The sequence below is a fragment of the Rhineura floridana genome, chromosome 10 (genome assembly GCF_030035675.1).
Source record: "Rhineura floridana isolate rRhiFlo1 chromosome 10, rRhiFlo1.hap2, whole genome shotgun sequence".
NCBI classification, from domain to species: domain Eukaryota; kingdom Metazoa; phylum Chordata; class Lepidosauria; order Squamata; family Rhineuridae; genus Rhineura; species Rhineura floridana.
In genome coordinates, this window is record NC_084489.1 from 15,690,744 (window position 1) to 15,709,743 (window position 19,000).

General features: G+C 44.8%; 1 protein-coding gene and 2 long non-coding RNA genes across 9 annotated transcripts in view; 2 read left to right on the forward strand and 1 right to left on the reverse strand.

Moving 5' to 3' along the window:
• Positions 1 to 670: 670 nt before the first annotated feature.
• Positions 671 to 14,900, forward strand: LOC133365578 (uncharacterized). Its single transcript, XR_009758248.1, has 3 exons — positions 671 to 776; positions 975 to 1,065; positions 14,485 to 14,900. It is a non-coding gene; the product is annotated as an uncharacterized LOC133365578 (long non-coding RNA).
• LOC133365579 (uncharacterized) lies at positions 14,034 to 17,039 on the reverse strand. The gene is made up of 3 exons (XR_009758249.1): positions 16,575 to 17,039; positions 15,714 to 15,999; positions 14,034 to 14,723 (listed from the first exon to the last, which is right to left on the reverse strand). It is a non-coding gene; the product is annotated as an uncharacterized LOC133365579 (long non-coding RNA).
• TRANK1 (tetratricopeptide repeat and ankyrin repeat containing 1) overlaps positions 16,112 to 19,000 on the forward strand; it is an 85,672-nt gene continuing 82,783 nt past the window's right edge. The window contains exons 1-2 of one of the 7 annotated variants that reach the window (XM_061587737.1): positions 16,112 to 16,129; positions 16,799 to 17,060. The gene's annotated coding sequence lies outside the window, so the exon portion shown is untranslated. The other 6 variants (XM_061587738.1, XM_061587736.1, XM_061587740.1 and 3 more) reach the window with 6 other exon arrangements.

The window sequence follows — 19,000 nt, forward strand, 5'->3', positions numbered from 1 at the left end:
TTTGCTTAAGACTTTTTTCTAATAATTTGAAAGGTTTTTCAAAATCTGCTTTCTTATAGTGTGCCGGCTTTATATTTTTTAATATTTTTGTTATTTTTAAAATTATTAACCCCCTTCTTTGAATTGCTGGGCCTTTTTGTGTTAGACATTCTCCTGCACGCTTTTCTGTTCAACACGGTTAGTCTATTTGTTTGAAACCTGGAGTTACACGTATCAGACAAGTCCTTTTTCAAACCTTCCCCTCCACTATTTATTCTTTTATGTGTTGCCATCAGTATTGTAAAAAGACTGTGGCTCACAGATAAAAAGGATTAATATGTTCAATCTCTTTCATCAGCAAATAAATCCAGCCCTCAATTGGTAAATAATCACCATGTGGTGACTCACATTGAGTTGAGGATTCATTTTGATTTATTTTTTCCTTGTTGACGGCCAGCTCCTCCATTTGCTTAAGCATTAGATCATTTAATTGGTCATTTTACTGATTATACTTTGCAGATGACTATGTCAACCCTATGGGTGTCTTGTGCTCAGCAAATGTTAGCTCTGCTGCTAGGTTTGTGCAGGATAAGTTCTCACTATGATCTTGAGTATTTCCTTTGCAGTCTAGAGTCCAAACTAAAATGGAATTTGAGGAGTGCAAGGGCATATGTTCAATTCCATTTATATCTTCTCTGTTCATGAAAAATGGAGTGATTTGTGTTTATTTTTTAGGTTTATTTAAAGAGGCATACCCTTCAAGAGGGATGATTCCCTGAGTCCTGTAGCTTTTTCTGGTGAGCACATATCTTTTTATGCAGTTTCTAATTCTGGGTTCCCAGAATGGAAGTTTGAGCTGTTTAAACTGTTTAAACTGTTTTCAGAAGTATAAAGGCATCCACCCCAATTTACACTGCTCACTGTTGCTTGCAACGTCAGGTTACTTGCAGCTGGAAGGACACCTTATCTCTTGTTTCTTTTCTTCTCCTGCTTAGATCATTGTATTTACAAAAATACAAGAAAAACTTCCTGGTTTTCTCTTATTAACCTAGCAACGCTAGCAGAGCTCCGTCCTGCAGCACAGAGGTGAGTATCAGTAACAAATATAAGAATATAAGAAGGCTTCAGTATACTGTACCAGATATGAATCTTGTCAAGCTCAGACAAAGTTAAAATAACGGGACTAACAGTTAAAAACTTTAAAAAATTAAAAGTTAAGTTTAAAAAGAAATTTAAAACCCCCATACATACTTGTTCTCCTAATCAACTTCTTATCAGCAAGTGAAATAAAATGAGGACGTTTATAGAGCTCCAAGCAAACACTTCTGCTCAGGCGCCATTTTCCAGCTCCCCCACTCATTACCTCTTTCCACTTTGAGAAGGAACCACTGATAAACACTCTATGAGTACGATTCTGTAGCCAACTGTGGATCCATCTTCCATCCAGCCCACATTTAGCTATATTCCTAATCAGAATATCATGGGGCACTTTGTCAAAAGCTTTGCTGAAGTCAAAATATATTATGCCCACAGTATTTCACAGTCTATCAGGGAGGTTACCCGATCAACATTTTTATTTATTTATTTATTTATACATACATACATACCCTGCCTTATGGCCAAAAGGCCCTCATGGCGGCTTACAAGAAAAACACAAATACAGGAATACATCCATAAAACAATATAATTTACAAAATTAAATAACAAATAACATTATTAAAAGACAGCGATTACAAAACTTCCAATGAAAATACAGTGTGGTGCAGGCGCCTGGAGTCGCAGAAACATCTCAGGCTACCCCCAACAAAGCTGTGGGCTGGTTCTCTCTCTTTCCTTCTATACTTGCAAGTCCAACACCTTCAATTTAACTTCTAATCAGCTTCTCTGATGGCAAAATACGAGTAAGCTTTCCCCAGCACCAGGCAGTCCTGCAGAAGCAGGGTGGGTCATGGCTTGGATGTTGTTCCCCATCCCGCCACCGTAGTTGTAAATAACGGTGGCAGCTCCCTGCTTGGCTTCCCGTTCTACTTCCGTTCTTTAAGCTGCCAAATTTGTTGATTGTTCTTCCAAACCTAACTTCACATTATGTGTTGTCCGTAGAAGAGCACACAGGATGGTTTCTAATTTTGGTAAGCCGCCTTTAACTTGCATTTAACAGGAACCTGGGGTAAAAAAAAATCTGAAAAAAAGAAGTAGGCTGCGTTGGTGATCTGAGTCAAGGAGATAAGATTAGTTGAGCAGAACTTTTTCTTGACAAATCCATATTGGCTACTAGTAAACACTGTATAGTTTTCAAGGTGCTTACAGACTGACTGCTTTATAATTTGCTCCAGAATTTTCCCAGGGATTGATGTCAGACTGACTGGTCTGTAGTTCCCAGGTTCCTCTTTTTGCCCTTTTTGAAGATAGGGACATTAGCTCTTCTGTAGTCACCTTGCACTTCACCCATCTTCCATGATTTTGCAAAGATAAAAGAAAGTGGTTCTGAGAGTTCTTCAGCTAGATCGTTCAATAGAATGCAGTTCGTCAGACCCTGGAGATTTGAACTTGTTCAAAGTAATTAGGTATTCCTTGACCATTTGTCAATCAGTCTCAAGCTGCAATCCAACCCCTTCAACTCCACGTTTGCCAGGAAGGTCATAAACCCTGTTTTGGGAGAAGACTGAGCCAAAGTAGGAATTGAGAACTTGTGCCTTTTCTTTGTCATCTGTCATAATTTTGCCATCTTCACTGAGTAGCTGTACCACCATTCTTCTCTGTCTTTTACTGCCCATATACATGAACGATGAGAGCCAGCGTGGCGCAGTGCTTAAGGTGCTGGACTACAACCTCAGAGAACAGGGTTTGAATCCCCACACAGCCATGAAGCTCACTGAGTGACCTTGGGTGTGTCACTGCCTCTCAGCCTCAGAGGAAGGCAATGGTAAGCTACCTCTGAATACCACTTACCATGAAAACCCTATTCGTAAGGTCGCCATAAGTCAGGATCAACTTGAAGGCAGTCCATACATGAAGGAAGATTTTTTGTTGCTTTTTAGCATCCCTCGCTAATCTCAGCTCATTTTCAGCTTTAGCCTTCCTGATGCCATCCCTACAATTCAGTGCTACCTGTCTGTACACTGCCTTTGTGGCCTGTCCTTCTTTCCACTTCCTCTATGTGCCTTTTGTTGTTGTTTTCAGGTCATCTCTAAGGATTTTGTGAAGCCATATTGGCTTCTTCTGCTGTCTTCTACCTTTTTTCTTGTTGGAATTGTTTGCAATTTTGCCTTTAGAATTTCCTTTTTTAGAAACTCCCACCCATCTTGGACTCCTTTTCACATTAGGGTTGCTTGCTGTGGAACCTTGCTTATCATTATTGTGAGTTTTTAAAAATTGGCTTTCCTGAAGTCCAGGGTACGCATATGGCTACTCTCAGCTTTTGCTTCCTTTAAAATCAAGAACTCAAGTATAACATGGTCACATTCCTCCAGAGGTCCTGTAACTGCCACTTCACACACTAAGTCATCTCTATTAGTTAGAATCAATTCAAGGATAGTTGATTTTCTAGTTCCTTCCTCCTCTTTATGTAGGAGAAACTTATCCCCAACGGAAGTCAGGAATTTCTTGGAGGGGCTGTGCTTGGCAGAATTTGTCTCCAAACAGATATTGGGGTAATTGAAGTCTCCCATTACTACTACATCATGCCTCCTCAAAACATAGGCAATTTGCTTTTCAGAAGTTTAATCCTTGTCTTCCCCTTGATTGAGTGGCCATTAGCAGACTCCAACCTCTTCCTTTTATTCCTTGACCCATTAATTTTAATCCAGATACTCTCAGTGGGACACTGTGAACAGGTGGTGCTGTGAATTGTAGCATGAATGCTTTCTCCCACCTGCATGCTACTTGCAGGGGAGACAACCAGCCAGCATTCTGCAGGAGCAGAGTTTGTCCAGGGGAGGCTGGTCTGTGGCCTAGCTGCACTGTGTGGCAGCAATGTTTGTCTAAGGCGGCAGCAGAGGAACAGATGAGGCAAGCAAGTAGGTGAGGGGAATAGGGGTGCCTTTGGGGGGTGGGAGTTGAGGTTGAGGGGTGGCAGGGTGGGGGTTGGTGAGTGGAGTGAGGAAGGGGGCAGATCCTCCAGTATAGACAATAAAATACAAAATACAGTTAAATGTAGAAATAAAAAAGTAACACAACAGAATGCACAGCTAAAAAAAAAATCAACTAAAATCTGCAAAAGATCTGGAGCACTAGAAAAAGGTACTAAAAAGTCCTAGGACCACAGGAAGTTCTTCACATAGTGCCTTAAAAAATCACAGTGTGGATTCCAGGCCCCTCTTTGGAGGGTATTCCATAAGGTGGGGGCACCACAAAAAGGCCATTGCCATGAGGCAGGGGAGCCTAGGGAAGCCTCTCCAAGCATAACCTATGTGCATAACCTTTCTTCAGATATGTGAAATAGGTAGCTTTGGTAGGTAGGTATGCATATATCATCAGTAGAGAGAGAAGAAATAATGGAGCAATGTGTTTACAGATAAAAGACCAGGCATTATGAGAAGTTATGCAAAACTTAAGTGTAAACAAGATCTGATTGAAGACGTGGCCTTTTCCCCCTTTCACTTTCAGTGGGAGGAGAAACTAACAAATACTGAAGATACATTACTTTTCATTTATGGAGTTAATCTATCCATTTCACGCAATTAAAACAGGGTTTCATTGCCTCTCGCAACTGCTTTGTTAAAATACAGAAACTCACTAGTTTCTGTTTCTGTGACATCACAATGCCCTTTGATTCCTCTGCAGAGTTTGGCAAGAATTCTGTCTGTATCTTTTCAGAGCCAGTTGCACTAAACAGTTTGCATATGTGTCTAAATGTTAGTTGGACTGTTCGTGTAAACCAAAGGGCAGGTGGACTGGCCTGATAACACATTCACTCATATGTGCTGAGAGGAGATGCTTATATCCTGACAGAGCTCCAGTGTCCTGAGTGGTTTAACAGTCAGCTGCTCTGACTGAAGCTCTGTGAGGGGAACAGGGCATCTCCTAGCAACTCTCAGCACCCTTCACTAATTACACTTCCCAGGATTCTTTGGGGGAAGCCATGACTGTCTAAAGTGGAATAAAGGTCTGGTGTGGATGTGGCCAGGCACAGCTTTGATTTAAATTTGGGTGGGAGGCTACATAAAAAGGTGAGGGAAACCCTGAAAAGGACTAATACTGTTCACAATGTTTTCCTTTTGGTAAGGAAAAGGGCTTCCCTCCGTCCAGTGCCCACCCATCCAATCTCCTCCCCTCCCTCTCCCCTCCCCCTCCCATTCCTGCCCCTCCCCCAGGTCAGTTTCACCTCTCGTAAGCATGATTGCACAGGAGTAAATCCCACCGAACTCAATAAGCGTGCAAATGATCAAACCTGCTCTCCTCCTCCCTCCCATCACCTCCCTTTTGCCCCTTCCCTCCTCCCTTCCTTCACTCGTCCCCCTCCCCTTCAGACATTGAACTTGTCAAGGATTATCAATACCTTGGCACAGTCATTAACCAAAATGGAGACAATAGTCAAGAAATCAGAAGAAGGCTAGGACTGGAGAAGGCAGCTATGATAGAACTAGAAAAGGTCCTTAAATGCAAAGATATATCATGGAACGCTAAAGTCAGGATCATTCAGACCATGGTATACCCGATCTCTATGTATAGATGTGAAAGTTGGACAGTGAAAAAAGCAGATAAGAGAAAAATCAACTCTTTTGAACTGTGGTGTTGGAGGAGAGCTTTGCACAAACCATGGACTGCAAAAAAAGACAAATAATTGGGTGTTAGAACAAATTAAACCAGAATTGTCACTAGAAGCTAAAATGATGAAATTGAGGTTATCATGCTTTGGACACATAATCAGAAGACATGATTCACTAGAAAAGACAATAATGCTGGGAAAAACAGAAGGGAGTAGAAAAAGAGGAAGACCAAACAAGAGATGGATTGATTCCATAAAGGAAACCACAGACCTGAACGTACAAGATCTGAACAGGGTGGTTTATGGCAGATGCTATTGGAGGTCACTGATGCATAGGGTCGCCGTAAGTCATAATAGACTTCAAGGCATATAACAAGCCATGATTCCACAGAAGTAAATCCCACTGAACTCAATAAACATGCAAATGATCAAACCTGCCTTCCTCCTCCCCCTCCTGCCTGTTCCCATCCCCTTCCTCCCCCACCCCCTGTGGTCAGTTTCACCTATCCTAAGCATGATTGCAAGGGAGTAAATCCCACTGAAGTCAATAAGCATGCAAATGATCAATCAATTCTCAGCAAACTTGGACAGGATCCCATTTCTTACCTCCCGGATTAAAAAGCAGAGAAATTCACTAATAGGCAAAAAAAAAACCTTACCGTTTAAGACTGTACCTATAGCCAACAGATATTTCTATCAAACTTTAAAAAGCAGGGAAATTGGGCAGCTATAGTGAATGCACCAGGGGAGCAGGAGACCAAATCTCCTCTCTGAGATATTGGACTGCCCTACAAAGTTGTCAAAATGTAAACACAATTTGGTTTGGTCTTTCACAGTCCAATCCACTTCCTGTGTAGCTTGGAAGAATTTGGTAACATGTGTCTCTGAGCATAAAGTGAGTGGTGGCAACACCTGCCATCTCCAAAGATGGAGAATTACATTTTTGTATGTTTTTTGGTGTTCTTACTTTGTTTCTTTCCTGTGTTACTACTGTTTCTACAGAGAATCTAACCTAGGAAATTATATTTCTCTCATTATTCATCCTGTGTCAAATTTATTTTTATTAATTTCAAAGCCTTTATGGTCAATGTCCTTTGATGGTGAAGACAGCCTTTTCTGTTTCAAACTGGAGGTTTGGAAGTTGGGGAGGGAAAGGAGAGAGGGGGGAGGAGAGGAGAGGGGGAGGAGAGGAGAGGGGGAGGAGAGGAGAGGGGGAGGAGAGGAGAGGGGGGAGAGGAAAGACAGTATGATAATTTGCATGCTGTCGGGAGGATGAGCTGGGCTCCTGGGGGGTTGTCAGAAGAGGATTCAGATGGCTGGCAGAGGGAGGAGGGAGGAACTTACCCTCTGTGGAGCGAAGCCAAAACAGAGGACATGCCAGAGATAGGGTCGCCTAGCAACGGGGAGCCTGAGAGCCTTGAAGTTTTAGAATCCCCCCCAGACATTCCCAGGCCCTCCCTTCTCCGCAGCTCAGAGCAAGAGGGAGGGCTGATCACAGCAGAAAGGTGGAGAGATGGTTTACCCTCAGCTCCTTCTTTATCACCCATAGTGGAATCGGACACTTCAGAAGAGGAGGAGGTGATGCCTCCCCCCTCACCACGCACACGCAGACGGTTGAAAAGACAGGAGAGAAGGGGGGGAAGGCGGGCAGTACCTGAGGGGGAGTTAAGGAGGAGCGAAAGGTTGTGCGCCCGTTTAGCCCCTTCTTAAAGAACAGGCGGGAAGCAGCCCCTTGCTCTGTCAACTTTCTCCCAATGTCGCAGGACCTGTATCCCTGTATTGCTTCATGAGAAAGCGCAGTCTTTGTTTGGACATTACTCTAATAAAACACGAATTAACTACAACCTCTGGTCTGGTTCCTGAGTCGCATCCTGGGCCTGACAGCTTGACAGCCACCTAAATCACCCTCAACGCTCTCTTCACTTGACTGGGACAAGATGTCAAAGGGAGCAGCGGGGGGGACGAACCCCACTTCTGAGACGGAAGAAGTGAAACTCTTGAGGACTAAGGTAGCTGAATTGCAGACGGATGTCCAAGCCCTGCTAGCAGCAGTCAAGGCGCTGAAGACGGATAATCAAACCTTGAAGGCCACGATAGACCAGATGCAAACAGCCCCTCCAGCTGCCGCAGTAAAGGTTCCCATTGGATTGCCCCCAAAATACGCGGGACAAAGTGATCAGTTGGCAACTTTCGTGGCTCAATGTGAGTTATATCTGGATGTCAGGCACATGGAGTTTCCAGACGATGGGGCTAAAGTGGCCTTCGTGATTAGCCTCCTGGAGGGAGAAGCTGCAAAATGGGTGACTCCGTATCTCGTGAGAAAAGATACTGTCTTAAGAAGTTACAGAGGATTTATACAGGAGATGACCGAGATGTTCCAACACCCGCAAAGAGCTGAAACAGTAGCGCGGCAACTAGGCGCTCTGAAGCAAGCTAAAGGGACTGTTTCCGAGTACACTAACACTTTTAAAATTCTGTCCCAGGAAACTGGTTACAATGACGCCGCCCTGATGTTTATGTACCGGAGTGGATTAAATGCTGAAATCCTGGATGAGTTGGCCAGGATCTCCCCCCCCCCGCTGACCTACCAGGGCTCATCCGGCTATGCCTACAGATAGATCACCGGATGGAAGGAAGGCGCCTGGAAAGGAAGCAGGAGGTCCCGAGATACTCAGCCTCGGCATCTCGCAGCAAGACCCTTCCCTCTGCAGGAATGGCAGGTAATGCAGCTGAGGGACAGGGAGGGGCTAGGCCAAGACTGTCGGAAGAAGAAAAGGAAAGACGCCGCCGAGAACGTTTATGCTTTTATTGTTCAAAGCCGGGCCACGTGGCCAGAGACTGTGGACTAAAAGGGGGGAAAGCTGAGCCGTCGGGAAACTAGAACACCCAGTCCACGTGCAGGCCGGTGGACTGGGGGCAGCGTTGTATAAAGGCCCCCCAATGATCCAACCTCCCTCAAAGGGGGTGTTGGTCTTGCCTATTCAGATTACAACTTCCAGAGGAGTGGTGTTTAATTCCACTGCCTTAATTGACAGTGGAGCCTCCACAAATTTTATTGATGTAAAGTTAGTCAAGCGTCATGGAATTTCCTGGTGGAAACTGAACGCTCCCCTAGCTGTGGAGACTGATGGGAGACCCCTGAAGTCAAGAGGGGTGACATAAGCCACGGAGGAAGTGAAACTTCAAATCCCCGGGCACGAAGAGTTCATTTCGCTATACGTGTCAGATCTCTCGAACTTTGAGGTGATTCTGGGAATGCCCTGGCTAGCAAAGCATGAACCCACAATAAGTTGGAAGGAGGCGGTGGTGTGGTTCACCTCACAGTATTGCCAGGAGAACTGTCAACCTGAAGGAATCAAGAACACCTTAGCGGGGGCAGTGCAAGAGATCGAGCAAGTGACCCTGCCGCCAAAGTATGAAGAATTCAAAGATATGTTTGATGAAAAGGAGGCAGAGACTTTACCCCCCCACCGCCCTTACGACTGTGCGATTGATCTAGTGCCAGGAGCCAGCATTCCATCAGGGAGAATCTACTCTCTCACAGAGATTGAGAGGGAGGCCCTGAAGGAATCCCTGGATAAAAACCTGAGGCGAGGATTCATACGCCCCTCACAATCCCCTGCTGGAGCGCCACTATTGTTTGTGAAAAAGAAGTGGGGGGACTCAGACCCTGTAACGACTATCGCGCATTGAACCAGATCACCATCCCCAACAGCTACCCGCTGCCCCTGATCTCAGAGTTGTTGGACCGACTGCGCTCTGCAAAAATCTTCACGAAGTTGGATTTGAGAGGAGCGTACAATCTGATCAGGATGAAGCAGGGAGAGGAATGGAAAACAGGGTTCTTGACTGCTTACGGACAGTATGAATACCTGGTCATGCCGTTCGGACTTTGTGGAAGTCCAGGAATTTTTCAAAAATTCATGAACGACGTGTTTAGAGACTCGTTGGACACATATGTAATCTGTTACTTAGATGATATCCTGGTGTTCTCAAAGAACCAGGAAGACCACAACCAGCATGTGAAGATGGTGTTGCAGAGACTGAGAGAAAATCACCTGTATGCTAAATTAGAGAAATGTGGATTTGACCTCAAGTCTCTAGACTTCCTTGGATATCGAATCTCAGCGGAAGGCGTGGAGATGGACCCAGGGAAAGTAAGCTGTATATTGGACTGGGGCCAACCTGTCACCAAAAATGATGTACAACGGTTTTTGGGGTTTGCCAATTATTACAGAAAGTTCATTCCAGGGTTTTCCAAATTGACAGCTCCTCTGACTGACTGTTTAAGGGGAAAGAAGAAGTTTCAATGGACAGAGAATGCCACCCAGGCCTTTGAGGAGCTGAAGAGAAGGTTCGCTTCCGAGCCCATTCTGCACTTTGCTGACCCGACCCGCCCTTTCATCGTGGAAGCAGATGCTTCAGATTTTGCTATCGGGGGGGTCCTTCTGCAATTAGACCAAGAAGGAAAGGAGCTGCACCCCTGTGCATACTTCTCTCGGAAGTTAAAGCCTGCAGAGAAGAATTTCACAGTTTGGGAGAAGGAGCTGCTGGCCATCAAGGACTCTTTTGAAAACTGGAGACAATACCTAGAGGGGGCCCCTCATCAGATTGAAGTGCGCTCCGACCACGAGAACCTGGAAAGCCTCCAAACTGCCAGAAAGCTGAACCAGAGACAAATAAGATGGTCCCAGTTCTTCACCAGGTTTAACTTCAAGATCACTTACCAAGCCCAAGCCAAAAACCAGAAAGCTGATGCCTTATCCAGACAGCCACAGTACAAAGAAAGTGAATCCGAGGACCAGCCTCAGTACGTGATCCCGCCAGAGAAATTAATGTTGGGATCATGCCAGTCTTCGTGGGAAGAGGAACTCAAAAAGGCATAACAAGAAGATGCAGACGTACTAAAATATGGGCAGGAGACGGGACAAAGTCAAGACTCAGAAGTAACCTTTCACTGGAGGAATGGACTATTATGGTTCAAAACAGCCAGATATGTGCCAGAAGGAGAATTAAGGCTCAGAATCCTACGCCAGTGCCATGATTCCATCACAGCGGGACACTTTGGGATTTACAAGACCATTCAGAACGTGGCCAAGGACTTCTGGTGGCCTAAAATGCGTAGGGATATTGAAAGCTATGTAAAGTCCTGTTCTGTCTGTCTGCGGACAAAAAGACAAACAGGAAAACCAGCAGGACTGTTACAACCGCTACCTGTCCCACATGAACCCTGGAAGGATCTCTCCATGGATTTTATAACTGATCTACCCAAATCCCAAGGAATGACAGCCGTTTTAGTCGTGGTAGATCTACTCACCAAAATGGCGCATTTCCTCCCTTGTGCAGGGGCCTTAGAGGCTAAGGAAACGGCCAAGTTATTCATCAAAGAAGTCTACCGACTGCATGGGTTGCCAAACAGTGTAGTCTCAGACCGAGGAACTCAGTTCACAGCCAAATTTTGGAGAGCAATGTGGAAACAGTTGCAGACGGAATTAAAACTCTCCTCCGCCCATCACCCCCAGACAGATGGGCAAACGGAACGCTTGAACGCCGTTTTGGAAAGATATTTAAGAAGTTATGTGTCCTATCAACAGACTGACTGGATATCATATTTGCATTTTGCAGAGTTCGCCTACAACAATTCTCTACACTCCAGCACTCAACAAACCCCATCCTTCGCGAATTATGGATTCCATCCTAAAGTCTTTCCAAGCAGCTCAGAAGGAATGCTGGTACCGGCAGCTGAGGACTTCCTAAAAGAATTGCAAGCGGCGCAACAAACACTGAAACAGCAGTTAAACGAAGCCAAAACAGAGTACAAGCGAGTTGCTGACCTGCACAGGAAGGAGGGTCCCCCCCTTCAACCAGGAGACCAGGTATGGCTGTCCACCCGTTTCCTCCAGATGCCGGGCAAATGTAGAAAATTACAAGACAAAAGGGTGGGTCCTTTTGAAATAGAAACTCAAATTAATCCCGTGGCGTACCGGCTGAAGCTACCTGACACGTTTAAAATACATCCTGTGTTTCATCGATCCCTCTTGACGAAAGCTGCCCCTCCCAGTGAGCTGCGGCTGGAGGAGCCTCCTGGGTCCCCACTCCTGATAAATGAGCAGCTTGAGTTTGAAGTTGAGGAAATCTTGGATTCCAGGATCAGACGCCACAAGCTGCAGTATTTGATTCACTGGAAGGGCTATGGAGTGGCTGACAGATCATGGGAAAATGCAGATGATGTGCATGCTCCAGAGTTAGTAAAACTTTTCCATCAACGTTTTCCTCACCGCCCCAAGCCAGACAGGGGGAGGGGGGCACAGCTTGAGAAGGGGGATGGTGTTGGGGGGATGAGCTGGGCTCCTGGGGGGTTGTCAGAAGAGGATTCAGATGGCTGGCAGAGGGAGGAGGGAGGAACTTACCCTCTGTGGAGCGAAGCCAAAACAGAGGACATGCCAGAGATAGGGTCGCCTAGCAACGGGGAGCCTGAGAGCCTTGAAGTTTTAGAATCCCCCCCAGACATTCCCAGGCCCTCCCTTCTCCGCAGCTCAGAGCAAGAGGGAGGGCTGATCACAGCAGAAAGGTGGAGAGATGGTTTACCCTCAGCTCCTTCTTTATCACCCATAGTGGAATCGGACACTTCAGAAGAGGAGGAGGTGATGCCTCCCCCCTCACCACGCACACGCAGACGGTTGAAAAGACAGGAGAGAAGGGGGGGAAGGCGGGCAGTACCTGAGGGGGAGTTAAGGAGGAGCGAAAGGTTGTGCGCCCGTTTAGCCCCTTCTTAAAGAACAGGCGGGAAGCAGCCCCTTGCTCTGTCAACTTTCTCCCAATGTCGCAGGACCTGTATCCCTGTATTGCTTCATGAGAAAGCGCAGTCTTTGTTTGGACATTACTCTAATAAAACACGAATTAACTACAACCTCTGGTCTGGTTCCTGAGTCGCATCCTGGGCCTGACACATGCTTATTGAGTTCAATGGGATTTACTCCTGTGCAATCATGCTTAGAATAGATAAAACTGATCATGGAGGAGGGGGAGGGGTCAGGAGGGGAAGAAGGGGGAGGGGATTGGAAGGGGATTGGAAGGGAGAGGGAGGGGCAAAGGAAAGCGGAAGGAAGGGGCAAAGGAAAGGGGAAGGAAGGGGCAAAAGGGGGATAGGAGGAAGGAAGGGCAAGTTTGATCATTTGCTTGCTTTTTGAGTTTTGAGGGATTTACTCCTGTACAATCATGCTTAGGATTGGTGAAACTGACTTGGGGGAGGGGCAGGGAGGGGCAGGGGCAGGGAGGGGGAGGATAGGAGATTGGTACTAGGCAGAGGGAAAGGCCCTTTCCTTTCCAAAAAGAAAACATTGTGAACAATATTGTTTTTCAGGGTTTCTCCCACCTTTTTATTCTACAGCAGGCACATGTAGTGTCCCTCCCAAATTTAAACCAAAGCTGTCACTGGCCACATCCACACCAGACCTTTATTTTACTTTGGACAGTCATGGCTTCCCCCAAAGAATCCTGTGAAGTATAGTTTGTGAAGGTGCTGAGAGTTGCTGGGAGAGGTCCTATTCCCCTCACAGAGCTACAATCCCCAGAAGAGAGGCTGACTTATAACCACTTTGGCCACTGGAGCTCTGTCAGGAGAACAGGAGTCTCCTAACAACTCTACAATTCCCAGGATTCTTTAGACATGAATGTCTAAAGTGAAATAAAGGTCTGGCATGGGTGTGGCCGCATGATTAGCCAAGCCAAAGAGCTGTGTCTGGCTTTTAGAACACTGACAGTTAGTTCTTGCTGAGCATGCCCGACTTTATAATAGAGTTCAATATTAAATTTATTAAATTAATTAAAAATCATCCAGGCATTTTTTTTAAGTTTGAAACTGCAGAAGATGATGGTCAAAGTATGGGGCAAGGCCAGTAACAGGATTACAGGTACTCTGTGAACACGGAACCTTTGAGCTACAGCCCTGGATTCTGAGACAGCCCTGGACTTTCTAAGCCACACAGGAGCCATAAAATGGCATTTCATAAAATGGTGATTGAAGGCCCCTCCAAAAGCACCTAGTGGTTCAAGGAAGTTGCCGTACTGTTCTGGCATCAGCACCTTAACTGATACAGAAGTTAGTGTAGAACAAACTTTTTTTTTAGAAGGAAAGGGCAAAATAATAAAAAAAACCTTCCATTACTAATCCCAATATTTTAAACAACAAGGCTGCAATTTGTCAGTCATTAAAAATCTTCCATGATTAATCACGTAAAACTTTAGCTGATTGATCTATTTATTAGAACTTACAGCCCTAGTTGCAGATTGTAACTGCAAGCCTACACTTCTAGTTTAAATGTAGGTTCAAAAAGGGAAAGGGGTATTGACATTCCTAATGCTTTTTCTTTTCCAATTTTTTTTTAAAAGCTTGATGGAGTTACTTTTGCCAGTTTGTCCCCCTGAAGAGCCATTTCAGTTCTCTTCCAGCTGTTCCTTTTCCTTTTCAGAATAACAGAGTAAAAAGGCAACCCATCCCCCAATAAAGTAAACTGTGTTGCAACAATTGTGACTCATCCTGTTCTGTTCTCTGCTCTTCCAAGGCAGATAAAACTTTCTGCTGTTCTACCACAGTGCAATTCCTCCCCTGCTCCTGTCAAAAAAATGGCGGGGGGGGGAAGACAACCCCCAAACCAGTTATATTCTGGTCTTCAAGAAACAGACACCTCCCAATAGATACCGATCAGAGCAACAATTAGAACAAGAATTTATGATACAATTTGATATATAACTTGAAGAACCTGTGCTTCAGTTTGCTTTTTCCTCATTTCTTCCAGGGTTCCCAGTCTTGCCCTGACTCAGATTGGCATTCAAATGAATGTGGATAGATGGCCCCTTTAAGACTCTCCCTGTTCAATACAGGAAGGTCCGGAACATAGAGGATGTGGATACGGAAGGGGATGTAGGGGCATGGTCCAATGGCCCCTGCATGAGTTGATATCTTCTGTTCAGGCATAATACCCCAACAGGGCATCACTCTCTTTGATACGGAAAACAAGAGAAAAGGGGCAAAAACCTGAAAGCAGAGAGAACAGACCCTTCCGTTTAGTGATCAGAAATGGCATCAAACCTTCATATTCATTTGGAATAGAGCCCAGAGAAGTAGAACTTTGCCACCTTTTGTACATGCGTAGAATTTTCAGGGGACAATGAAGAAGTTCATCAATATGCCTATTGTTACTCCAACTATGTAAACTGATTGAATAATCAGTATATTCTCAAAATAAAACCAAGTATGTTGTGGCTTTCTCTTGCTCTGGTGCTGTCTGACAATACTTTTCATGGCCTCTTATCAGGCACAGGTTGTTTTTTTCATCCTTCCAAGTGCCAAGGCTTGATGCTCGTCTCAGAAAAAGTTACAAGCACAGAGCTGGAAGTTTTATGTAGCTATCATCCAGTTTGGTTCATCATGGATGCTTTGGTGTTTCTTTTGGGCCTAGCAGCAGTGTCAAACTAACAATCTTATTCATTCATTCATTTATATCCCGCCCTTCCTCCCAGCAGAAGCCCAGGGAGGCAAACTAAAGCACTAAACACTTTAAAATATCATAATCTTGAGACAGATTGTTTTGGGGTGATCTAGTGAAAATAGTTTCTTATTTGTATTTTCAATGTGAGGCATGGAGGATACTTTGCATGAAGGCACATGAATAGATTTTTGGATTGGGGCATCAGCACATTGAAGCTTGTAGAGGTAAGTCTTCCACAATAGCAATTGGATTGGATCCAGATTAAGTGAGTTGCATTTAGTTCCCACCAAAATCAATGGGATTTAAATTCAATTGACAGCATAATCCTATATATATGTCTGCTCAGAAGTAAACTGCTGTCTGACCCCATCAATAAGAGAGGTTAGGTTGAGGAGTACTCGAAATAAGGTCTTTTCAATGGCAGCCTCATATTTATAGAATATTGACCCCCTAAGATATGTGTGGGGAACTGGATCCGGCCAGGGGACCTAAACTTCCCTCTGGACCAACTTTGAAAGGTGGATAGGATCACTCACCTGTCATAACTGTCAAAGTTCAAAGAAGATTATTCTAATGCTGATCAGTGAAGGTGAACAAACTGGTGCTGGAAGGATGCCTTCAAAGGGTCTTGCAGTTACCACTGATCAGCTGACTGAGGATTACAGCAAACAACTTTGACGTTTCTTTGGATACACACTGCAAACTGGATTTTTCCTCTGCAGAAAAAAATCTCTGTTTTGCTTCTTCCTAACAGACTTGACACAGGAGCTTGCTTTGGAGGAACAATGCTCTGGAGGAAATGGTTTGGATTCATACTGCTTCCTGCAAATGGAGAAAGCGACATCCCTTGACTGTTGATCCCAGTGTGTGTGGCTCCCTGCCAGTGACGATCACTTTAAACGTTTGATTGTTCCTGTGTAGCCACACATGTGTGACATCAGGTGTGGAGTAGGTAGGCATGGTTTGTGGGTAATGACTTAATTGGCCAAACTGGGACCCATGCAGGGCCTAATTAAGCCTAAGGGCCAGAGGTTTCTCACTACAGCCCCTAGGATTTTTAAAAGACTCTAAAGCCATTATAAATTTGATCCACACTTAGTTACTTTTTTCACTGTTTTTTGGTATGTGCTCATTTTAAAAGGAGTTAATTCTATTAAATTGCTTTTATATGTTTTGTGTATGCTGCCGGTGAGAACATTTACCCTAAAAGGCAAGGCATGAATCTTACAAAAAAAAAAAAGATATAAAATAAGCAAGACCCATAGAGTTCTGTGAGGTTTACTCCCAGGTAAGTGGGCGGTCCGCGCTCAGGTTGTATCTGCATCTCTGAATGCAACAGAGAAGTAGATATTGCAAATGAGAACTGGAAATTGGCGCTGAAGTCCTATGCTATTTACCTGACATTGAAACAAATGGGATTAACTGTATTGACAGTCAGGACTGCACTGTAGTAAACCTTGGAGGCAAGATGGGTTGTATATCAAAGGAAGGCGGAAATCTAGGGTAGATGATAGACAGGGATGACTTCCTGAGGCTGTGCTTTGTGCACCGGATCAGCTGTACTGAAGGCGGAGAAGGAACTGCTGAATTGGAAAAGCTTCATTCAGTTTCGCTTTTGCAGAAAAGAAACGCTGCTTTCAGGGAGGCGCGGAGATCCTGGAGAAGACGAGTCGGTTTCCGCGAAATGACGTCGCGGGGCGGGGCTTGACCGCGGCTAGCGCTTTTTCTGTACGCGTAGAAGAAGCCCGCGCGCAGGCGGCACGATGGTGGGCTTTGTTTATGTGCTGCTGCTGAGCAGAAGCTCCCACTTGCACTGTGCACTTACACCATAAAGCAAGAAGACGCAGCGTATACCGTGTTCCGCGGGGTTGCCTCCCGCACAGGTAGGGAGAGGAGCGCGCGTCTATGCATTCATGTTTCTGTTTAGTGAATGAACTAGCCAAAAAATCGGAAGCAGCTGCTCTGGGGTGGGCGTGGATAGTTGGTGCAATGGAGGCATTTGTTTGGACGCACTGTTTTAAGTTCTCCACCACTACCACTTTCAAACTTTGCCACGTAAACCCTAATCCTGCACGCCCCATTGTTAGGGAGTAAGCGTGGAGGAAATGCGTCCCACTGGGTGGCTGAAGGATTGCAATTATCGTTGAGCCCCCTTGAGGCTGCGATCCTATACACAGTTACTTGAGATTTAGCTCCATTGAGCTCGGTACTAATTGGCTTAATTTCTCGGAGGAAATGCATAGAAGGTCTGGGTGGGGAAGAAATAAGCCTTGGACCCAATTTTATAAAACTTTTTTCTAGCAGAGGTCACACAGACCCCCACCCTCCCTGTTGAACTACAGGCGCCAACTGAAGACTTTTTTTTTTATTCCAGCGGGCTTTTTAATTGAATTCAGATTTTATCATTTTATTTTTTTTTAGTTCTGTTGTATTGGGTGTTCACTACACCACTTAGAGATTATTGTAATTAAGTGGTGTGTGTGTGTGTGGCTGAAATTAATAATAAATAAGTGTAACTGGAGAGGTAGCAAGCTGTCCAAAGGAATCTGGAGGGAGAAACGCCTCATGTTTTTCCTGCTTTTTCAGATATTCCTGTAGGGCAGGGATGGCTAACCTGTGGCCCTTTAGATATTTGTTGGGGTTCAACTTGCATCGTTCCTGACCACTGGTCATGCTGACTGGAACTGATGGGTATTGGAGTCCAACAGCATCTGGAGAGCAGCAGGTTAGCCACTCCTTTTGCCCCAGTGAAAAGTGGCTGAGGGTTGCTTCACTGATGGTAAATGCAAATGGTAAGAAGCTAACTTCCTACTCTGCCTGGATGATAATTTTGCCATCTGCCCGACAAGGCATATATCAAGAGGCAAGGGACCAGCTCTGGGAATTGTTTGCATCTCCTTGGGAAGGCCTGGATCATGCTTGGGAGAACCTGTGATCATGTCACACCTACTCTTCAGTCTCTAAAGGAAAACAAACTTAAATGTTGTTGATGATGGCCTACTCCTCTGACTAATGGTGGGGTGACTCCTGGTTTGGATGTTTCAGAAGAGTTGTCATGCAAATAAAAATAAGCACTCTGTCCAACCTTGGAAAAATTGTGTGTCCTTGTTACATTAACCACAGCAACTGATTTCTCTGCAACTTTAGGAGGCCCCTGGGTTGGCCTTTTGAGGGCACGGAAAGTCTTTTAAGAACTCAGAAGTTGACAGGCTGTGAAGTGTGATCTTCAAAGAACGAAGCAGGGTACTTTGAAAATTAGAATGGAATCTGGTGTTTCGTGAAAAGTTGTTGTGGCATAAGCTTTGCTGGGCCAAAACCAGTTTATCAGATGCATGAAGTGGTCACTGCAGATACAGTTCCCAGGGTAGGCATACACTTCTACATGATTCTGCCTCAAGTCTCTGGTACATCCAGTAGAGTTTATCTCCATCACTAGTTTCGCTTCTTATATGCTACTCCTTGAGGAAAGCAAGGCAGAGTGGCAACTTCTTTTCTCTCTTTATGTTTTGTGAGTGTTTTGTCCCCCTAATCCCTCCTTCCTACAATCTGAATGCATTTGAAAGAAGACTTATGTTGTTCCCTTACTCCCATCCTTGTAATTCCCCTTGCCTTCCCTTATGAATGTTGGCTGGGGTATGTTCAGTTTTGCATATGCATAGTGTGACTTTCAAAAGAAAAATGAAAAGACTGACTGTATATATTTATGTTTTTATAGTGAAATACTTAACGAGCCTAGAAATAACAGTGGTCTGATTATAGTCAAGTTGACACTTTCTTTTTTTAAAGAGGCTTTCCTTGCACTCAAAATAATTACCTGAAACTT